A 9336-nucleotide genomic window follows, 5' to 3' on the forward strand; every position below is an offset into this window, starting at 1 on the left:
TTTTATTATCTTCCTTTTAAAATTATCATACATTAAAGCGGACTTTTTTCTTTGGTATACAATTCTATAAATTTTAAACCATATATAGATTTGTATAAGCACCACCACAATAAAGATACTGAATAGTTTCATCACTCCCATAACTTCCTCATGCTGACCCTTTAAGGCATACCCTCTCACTCTAAACACCACTGTTCTGTTTTCTGTATCTTTAATTTTATAATGTTGAGAATGTCACATAAGTGGAATCAGACAGTATATAACCTTCTGAAACTGACTTCTTTTGCTCAGCACAATGCCTTTGATATTCACCCAAGTTTTTGTGTGTAAAATAGTTTATTTCTTTTTATTGCTGAGTAGAATTTTATTATTATGTATGTATCACATTCAGTTTGTTAATCCATTTACTGGTGGAGGGACTTTTGGGTTGCTTCTAGTTTGGGGCAAAAGGAATAGAGGGGATATAAAAATCAATGTTCAGTTTTTTGTGCGAGCATAAGTTTTCATTTCTCTGGGGAAGAGGTTGACAAACATCTGTAAAGGTCCATTTTAGGCTTTGTGAGTCACGTAGTCTCTGTAACATATTCTTTAAAAAAAACCTCCTTAACATTGTAAAAAGTATTCTTAGCCTGTTGGTCACACAAAGGTAGAACCTTGGCTTGATATGACCTACTTGCATTAGTTTGGTGACTCCTGCTTTAGGGCAAATACCTGGGAGGTGGATTGTTGGGACAGATGGTAAGTACATGTTTAATTTTATAAGAAACAACTGCTATGTTTTTCACAGTGGCTGTACCATTTCGCATCCCTACCAGCAGTATATGAGAACTGCAATTATTCTATATTCTGGCCAGCACTTGGTATTGTCAATATTCATTTGTTTTAGCTATCCTAATAGGTGTGTGGTAGTATCTCACTGGGATTTTGTTTTGCATTTCCCTAATAGCTAATGATACTGAGCATCTTTCCATGTGCTTATTTTGCATTTATATATATTTAGTGAAAGTTTGTTTATGTGTGAGTTTTGTCCATTTTCTACCTGGTTGTTTTGTTACTCTTGAGTTTTAAAAAATATATTCTAAATACAAATCCTGTCATATGTGTGGTTTGCAAATATTTTCTGCCAGGCTATAGTTTGTATTTTCAGTCTCTTAAAAGGATCATTCACAGAGAAAAATTTTAATTTTGATGAGTTCCAATTTATCAGTTTTTCCTTTTATAGATTGTGCTTTTGGTGCCAGTCTAAAAATTTCCGGAATACCGTAGGTCCTAAAGGTTTTCTATTAATCTTTCCTAAGTGATTTACAGTTTTTAATTTAAGTCCATATTTCATTTGAGTTAATTTTTGTATAAGATGTGAAGTTTAGACTGAGATTTTTAAAAGGCTTTATTTAATTTTTTACAGGAGGGAGGGAGGGAGAAAGAGAGGGAGAGAAACACCAGTGTGTGGTTGCCTCTTGTGCACCTCAGATATGGCACCTGCCTGCTGGCTCTGTAGCTCTGTTGAAGGAGGGCTCAGAAAGGGACAATGGCCTTTGTTCGCCTTGCTGTCTGAGAGAAAACTGTCCTCCAGCTCTCTCCTTGATGCCAGATACTTCGGTTCCTCCCTGTATGCCACTGGTGCCTTTCAAGCTCCTATCCTGTTGCTGGAGCTCAGAGAGAGTGAGTCTGAGTAAGTTCATGTGTTGGTTCTTTAAGGGGAATTGCTTTGGACTCCAGAAATTTCTTCCACAGACTCAATCCCTGCTGGTTTTTACAGTCAGAAGTTATGGAAACTTATCTGGTAGTCAGAAGTTATGGGGCTTATCTTCCTGGCACTGGAACCCTGGTCTGGGGGGCCTAGTGTGAGGCCTACTGGAAGTAGTTGTCAGACTTTCATTCAACTCAATTTGTTTATATTTAAATTTATTTATTTCAATTATTGTTCAAGTACAGTTTTCTGTCTTTTATTCCCATTCCAGCCCACTGCCCCAGTGCTCCCTATCTCCCTCCCATTTCCACCCTCCTTAGTTTTTGTCCATGTGTTCTTTATACTAGTTCCTGTAAAACTTTCCCCTTCTCCTGTGAAATTTCCTCCCCTCTGGTCACTGTCAGCCTGTTCCCTTTTATTTATTTACTTTTATTTATTTTTAAATTTAATTGTTGTTCAAGTACAATTCTCTGTTTTTCACTCCCATCCCAGCCCACCCGCCAACCTATTCTCTATTTCAGTGCATTTGGTTATATTTTGCTTGCTACTTTGTTTTGTTGTTTAGAGTCTTGTTAAATGTGAGATCATATGGTATTTGTCTTTCACCACCTGGCTTATCTCACTCAGCATAATGCTTTCCATTTCCATTCATGGGTAGGTTGCAAAGGGTAGGAGCTCCTTCTTTCTTTCTGCTGCATAGAATTCCATTGTGTAAATACACCATAGTTTTTTGATCCATTCATTTACTGATGGGCACTGAGGTTGCTTCCAACACTTGGCTATTGTAAATTGTCGTGCTATGAACATTGGGATGCATAGGTTCTTTTGGATTGGTGTTTCAAGGTTCTTAGGATATAATCCTAGCAGTGGAAATGCTGGGTAAAAAGGCAGATCCATTTTTAGTTTTCTTAGAAAATTCCATACCATTTTCCATAATGGTTCTACCAGTCTGCAATCCAACCAACAGTGAACTAGGGTCCCCTTTTCCCCACAACCTCTCCAACACTTGTTATTTGTTGCTTTGTTTATGATGGCCATTCTGACCAGTGTAAAGTGGTATCTCATTGTGGTTTTAATTTGCATCTCTCTGATAGCTAGTGATATTGAGCATCTTTTCATGTGATTCTGGGTCCTCTGTATGTCCTCCTTGGAGAATTGTCTGTTCAAGTCCTTTCCCCATTTTTTAATTGGGTTGCTTGTCTTCTTAGAATGGAGTCGTGTAAGTTCTTTGTATATTTTGGAGATCAGACCCTTTTCTGAGGTATCATTGGCAAATATGTTTTCCCAAACAGTTGGTTCTCTTTTTATCTCAGTACTGTTTTCTTTAGCCATGGAGAAGCTTCTTATTTTGATGAGATCCCATTTGTTTTTTCTTTCCTTTATGTCCCCTTGTTCTAGGAGACACATAAGTAAAAATGTTGCTGTGTGAAATATCTGAGATTTTCCTGCCAATGTTCTCCTCTAGGATTTTTATGGTTTCATGGCTTATATTTAAGTCTTTTATCCACCTTGAATTTATTTTGGTGTATGGTGTAAGTTGGTGCTCTAGTTTCATTTTTTTTTTGCACATGGCTGTCCAGTTGTCCAAACACCATTTGTTGAAGAGGCTATTTTTACTCCATTCTATGTTGCTGCCCCCTTTGTCAAATATTAACTGACTACAGAGATTTGGGTTTATTTCTGGGCTATCTGTTCTGTTCCATTGGTTTATGTGCCTGTTTTTATGCCAGTACCAGGCTGTTTTGATTACAGTAGCCTTGTAATACAGTTTGGTATCAGGTATTGTGATCCCTCCTACTTTGTTCTTCTTTCTCAAAATTGCAGCTGTTATTCAGGGTCATTTATGGTTCCATATAAATTTTTGAAGTGTTTGTTCTATGTCTGTAAAATATGCCATTGGTACTTTAATAGGTATTGCATTGAATCTGTAAATTGCTTTGGGTAGTATGGACATTTTGATGATGTTAATTCTTCCAATCCATGAACACGGTATATGTTTCCATTTGTTTGTGTCTTCCTTGATTTCTTTCTTCAGGGTTGTGTAGTTTTCTGCATACAGGTCTTTTACCTCCTTGGTTAGGGTTTTTTTAACTTTATTTAATTATTGTTAAACTACGATTTTCTGTCTTTTACTCCCAGCCACCCCCACCAGTGCCCCACACCTCCCTCCCTTTCCCCCCACCGCCTTAGTTTTTATCCATGTGTCCTTTATACTTGTTCATGTTAATCCTTCCCCCTTTCCCCTGAAATTCCCTCCCCTCTCCCCTCTGGACTTTGTCAGCCTGTTCTGTATTTCAGTGTCTTTGGTTGCATTTTGCTTGCTTCTTTGTTTTGTTGTTTAGGTTCCTGTTAAAGGTGAGATCATATGGTATTTGTCTTTCACCACCTGGCTTATCTCACTCAGCATAATGCTTTCCATTTCCATTCATGGGTAGGTTGCAAAGGGTAGGAGCTCCTTCTTTCTTTCTGCTGCATAGAATTCCATTGTGTAAATACACCATAGTTTTTGATCCATTCATTTACTGATGGGCACCTAGGTTGCTTTCAACTCTTGGCTATTGTAAATTGTGCTGCTATGAACATTGGGGTGCATAACTTCTTTTGGATTGGTGTTTCAGGGTTCTTAGGATATTATCCTAACAGTGGAATTGCTGGGTCAAAAGGCACATCCATTTTTAGTTTTCTTAGAAAATTCCATACCATTTTCCATAGTGGTTGTACCAGTCTGCAATCCAACTAACAGTGAACTAGGGTCCCCTTTTCCCCACAACCTCTCCAACACTTGTTATTTGTTGCTTTGTTTATGATGGCCATTCTGACCAGTGTAAAGTGGTATTTCATTGTGGTTTTAATTTGCATCTCTCTGATAGCTAGTGATATTGAGCATCTTTTCATGTGATTCTGGGTCCTCTGTATGTCCTCCTTGGAGAAGTGTCTGTTCAAGTCCTTTCCCCATTTTTTAAATTGGGTTGCTTGTCTTTGTAGAATGGAGTCATGTGAGTTCTTTGTATACTTTGGAGATGAAACCTTTGTCTGAGGTATCATTGGCAAATATGTTTTCCCAAACAGTTGGTTCTCTTTTTATCTCAGTACTGTTTTCTTTAGCCATGGAGAAGCTTCTTATTTAGATGAGATCCCATTTGTTTGTTCTTTTCTTTATGTCCCTTGCTCTAGGGGACATATCAGTAAAAATGTTGCTGTGTGAAATATCTGAGATTTTCTTGCCAATGTTCTCCTCTAGGATTTTTATGGTTTCATGGCTTCTTTTTAAGTCTTTTATCCACCTTGAATTTATTTTGGTGTATGGTGTAAGTTTGTGCTCTAGTTTCATTTTTTTGCAGGTAGCTGTCCAGTTCTCCCAACACCCTTTGTTGAAGAGGCTATCTTTACTCCATTTTATGTTACTGCCCCCTTTGTCAAATATTAATTGACTGTAGAGAGTTGGGTTTATTTCTAGGCTCTCTGTTCTATTCCAGTGGTCTATGTGCCTGTTTTTATGCCAGTACCAGGCTGCTTTGAGTACAGTAGCCTTGTAATACAATTTGATATCAGGTATTGTGATCCCTCCTACTTTGTTCTTCTTTCTCAAAATTGCAGCTGCTGTTCGGGGTCTTTTATGGTTCCATATACATTTTTGAAGTGTTTGTTCTATGTCTGTGAAATATACCATTGGTACTTTAATAGATATTTCATTGAATCTGTAAATTGCTTTGGGTAGTATGGACATTTTGATGATGTTAATTCTTCCAATCCATTAACATGGTATATGTTTCCATTTTTTTGTGTGTCTTCCTTGATTTCTTCCTTCAGTGTTGTGTGGTTTTCTGCATACAGGTCTTTTACCTCCTTGGTTAGATTTATTCCCAGATATTTTATTTTTGTTTTTGCTATATCGAATGGGATTTTTTCTTGATTTCTGCTTCTACTGTTTCATTTTTAGTATACAAAAATGCCTTTGATTTCTGGATATTGACTTTGTGTCCTGCTGTTTTGCCAAATTCAATTATTACATTGAGCAGTTTTTGCGTAGAGTCTGTAGGATTTTCCATGTACACTATCATATCATCTGCATACAATGAAAGTTTTATTTCCTCCTTTCCGATTTGGATGTCTTTTATTTCCTTTTCTTGTCTGATCACTGTGGCTAAAACTTCCAATAATATACTGAATAGAAGTGGCAAAAGTGGACAAACTTGTCTTGCTCCTGATCTTAGTGGAAAAGCTTTTAGATTTTGCCCATCGAGTATGATGTTGGCTGTAGGTCTTTCATATATGGCCTTTATTATATTGAAGAATGCTCCCTCTATTCCCATTTTGCTGAGTGTTTTTATCATGAATGGGTGTTGTACCTTATAAAAAGCTTTTTCTCCATCTATTGATATGGCCATGTTATTTTTGTCTTTGCTTTTGTTTATGTGGTATATTACATTTACTGATTTCTGGATATTGAATCATCCTTGCATCCCTGGGATGAATCCCGCTCGGTCATAGTGTATGATCTTTTAATGTATTGTTGAATGCAATTCCCCAATATTTTGTTGAGGATTTTAGTATCTATGTTCATCAGTGATATTGGCCTGAAGTTTTCTTTGTTTTGTCTTTTTCTGGTTTTGGAACTAGGATGATGCTGGCTTCATAAAAAGTTTGGGAGTCTTCCATCACTTTGGATTTTTTAGAATAGTCTGTGAAGAATAGGGGTTAGCTCTTCCTTAAAATCTTTGTAGAATTCTCCTGTGAAACCATCTGGTCCAGGGCTTTTGTGTGATGGGAGTTGTTTGATTACTGCTTCAATTTCACCTGCTGTTATTGGACTGTTCAGGCTTTCTACTTCTTCTTCACTGAGTTTTGGAAGATTATGTTTTTCTAGAAATTTGTCCATTTCACCTAGGTTTTCAAATTTTATGGCATACAATTCTTCATAGTAATTTCTTTCAGTGCTTTGTATTTCTGTGCCGTCAGTTGTAATCTCTCCTCTTTCATTTCTGATTGTGTTTATTTGGGTCCTCTCTCTTCTTTTCTTGATGAGTTTATTTAATCGCTTGTGAATTTTGTTTATCTTTTCAAAAACCAGCTCCTGGATTCATTGATCCTTACAATTGTGCTTTGAATCTCTATGTCATTTAATTCTGCTCTGATCTTGGTTACTTCCTTCCTTCTACTTGCTCTGGGCTGTCTTTGTTGTTGTTCCTCGAGTTCTTGTAGGCGTAGGGTTAGGTTGTTTGTTTCAAACGTTTCTATCTTTTTTAGATAGGCTGGTATTGCTATGAAGTTCCCTCTCAGGACTGCCTTTGCTGTGTCCCATAAATTTTGGGTTGTTCAGAGTTCATTTTCATTTGTTTCCAGAAATTTTTGGTTTCTTCCCTAATTTCATTCTTGACCCATTCGTTGTTTAATAGCATGCCATTCAGTCTCCATGATTTGGGGTGTTTCGGGTTTTTCCTTTGGGGTTGGTGTCCAATTTCAGTCCCTTGTGGTCAGAGAAAATGCTTGGTATGATTTCAATTTCCTTGAATTTGTTGAGGCTCGTTTTGTGTTCTATCATGTGGTCTATCTTTGAAAATGTTCCACGGGCATTTGAAAAGAATGTGTATGTAGCTTCTTTGGGATGAAGGGCTCTATATATATCAGTCAAGTCTATTTCATCTAGGGCATTGTTCAATGTCACAATATCTTTGTTGATATTTTGTTTGGAAGATCTGTCCATTTTTGACAGTAGGGTGTTAAAATCCCCTACTATAATTGTGTTGCTGTCAATATATTTCTTGAAGTCCTCTAAGATTTTCTCTAAATATTTGGGTGCTCCTATGTTGGGTGCATTCAACTTGATTTTTGAAGTTTCTGAGTGATGGTTGTTCTATAACTGTGTTGTAATGCTGATGTGGTTGTGTAAGGAGGCAAGCAGTGTTTCTAGACTGAGATATTTTTAACCCCCGCTAAATATGTACCATGTTGGAAAGGCCATTTTCCCTCTATCAAATCACTTTTGCAACTTTGTTGAAATTCAGCTGTATACATATCTCTGTATCTGTTTTTGAGTTCTTTATTTTGTTCCTCTGATTTTTGTCTATTAGTCAATGTTGTCTATTCCCCTCCAGAATACCACATAATTTTGATTGATGTAGCTCTACAGTAAGTCTTAAATCAGGTAGTATGTTCCTACAAGTTTATTCTTTTCTTTACAAATTTTTACCTATTCTGGTTCCTTTGATTTTTCCATATAAATTCTAGAATCAACTTGTTATATCTAAAAAAACTTATCCTGGAATTTGATTGGAATTGTACTACACTTACAGAAAAATTTGGGGAAACTGACATCTCTTCTATATTGAATCCTTCAATTCATGACGACAGCATGTCTCTCCCTTTATTTCTGTCATTGATTTCTTTCATCAGCTTTTTATAGTTTTTAGTATATGGATCTTATATATTATTTGTTAGATTTACACATAGATACATCTCGTTTTTGGAGCCATGTAAATAGTATTTTAAAATGTTTTGGTTTCCAAATCATTAGTACATAGAAACATGACTGCCAAATTGTTAATATACAAAATTATTGTATGTTGACCTTGTATCCTGTGACTTTGCTAACTTACTTATTCTAGAAAAAATTAGTTGAGGATTCCTTTGGGTTTTCTCCATACACGATCATGTTTCTTGTGAGTAAGAGCAGTTTCACTCCTTTCTTTTCAATATGTATGCCTTTAATTTCCTTTTTCTTACCTTATTGCACTGGCTAAGACTTCCAGAATGAAATTGAATAGGAGTGGGGAGAGTGTATTTCCTTGCCTTATTCCTAATCTTAGAAGAAAAATGTTCAACCTTTCATTATTAATAATGATGCTTGCTGTTTTTTTGTGTATGCCTTTTTTCATCTTTTAAAATATATTTTATTGATTATGCCATTATACTCGTCCCATTTCCCCCCTTCATTCCTCTCCATCCTGCAACCCCTCCCCCTATTCCCCCCTTTAGTTCATGCCCACGTGTCACAAGTTCTTTAGCTTCTACATTTCCCACACTACTCTTGCCCTCCCCCCGGTCTATTTTCTACCTACCATCTATGCTACTTATTCTCTGTACCTACTCCCCACTTCTCCTCCTCCCACTCCCCTGTTAGTTACCCTCCATGTGATCTCCATTTCCGTGGCTCTGTGCCCTTCCATTCTAAATGAAAACTTCACTGGATAAAGCAATCTTGGCTGTAGGTCTTTGGATTTCATGACTTGGAATACTTCTTTCCAGCCCCTTCTTGCCTGTAAGGTCTCTTTTGAGAAATCAGCTGACAGTCTGATGGGAACTCCTTTATAGCTGACTGTCCCCTTATCTCTTGCTGCTTTTAGAATTCTCTTCTTCATTTTAATCTTGGGTAATGCAATTATGATGTGCCTTGGTGTGTTTCTCCTTGGGTCCACCTTCTTTGGGACTCTCTGAGCTTCCCGGACTTCCTGGAAGTCTATTTCCTTTGCCAGATTGGGGAAGTTCTCCTTTATTATTTGTTCAAATAAATTTTCTACTTGTTGCTCTTCCTCTTCCCCTTCTGGTACCCCTATAATTTGGATGTTGAAAAGTTTGAAGATGTCCTGGAGGTTCCTAGGCCTCTCTTCATTTTTTTAAAATTCTTATGTCTTCCTTCTTTTCTGTTT

The sequence above is a fragment of the Sturnira hondurensis genome, unplaced genomic scaffold (genome assembly GCF_014824575.4).
Source record: "Sturnira hondurensis isolate 20B ecotype Veracruz unplaced genomic scaffold, ASM1482457v3 Scaffold0013052, whole genome shotgun sequence".
NCBI classification, from domain to species: domain Eukaryota; kingdom Metazoa; phylum Chordata; class Mammalia; order Chiroptera; family Phyllostomidae; genus Sturnira; species Sturnira hondurensis.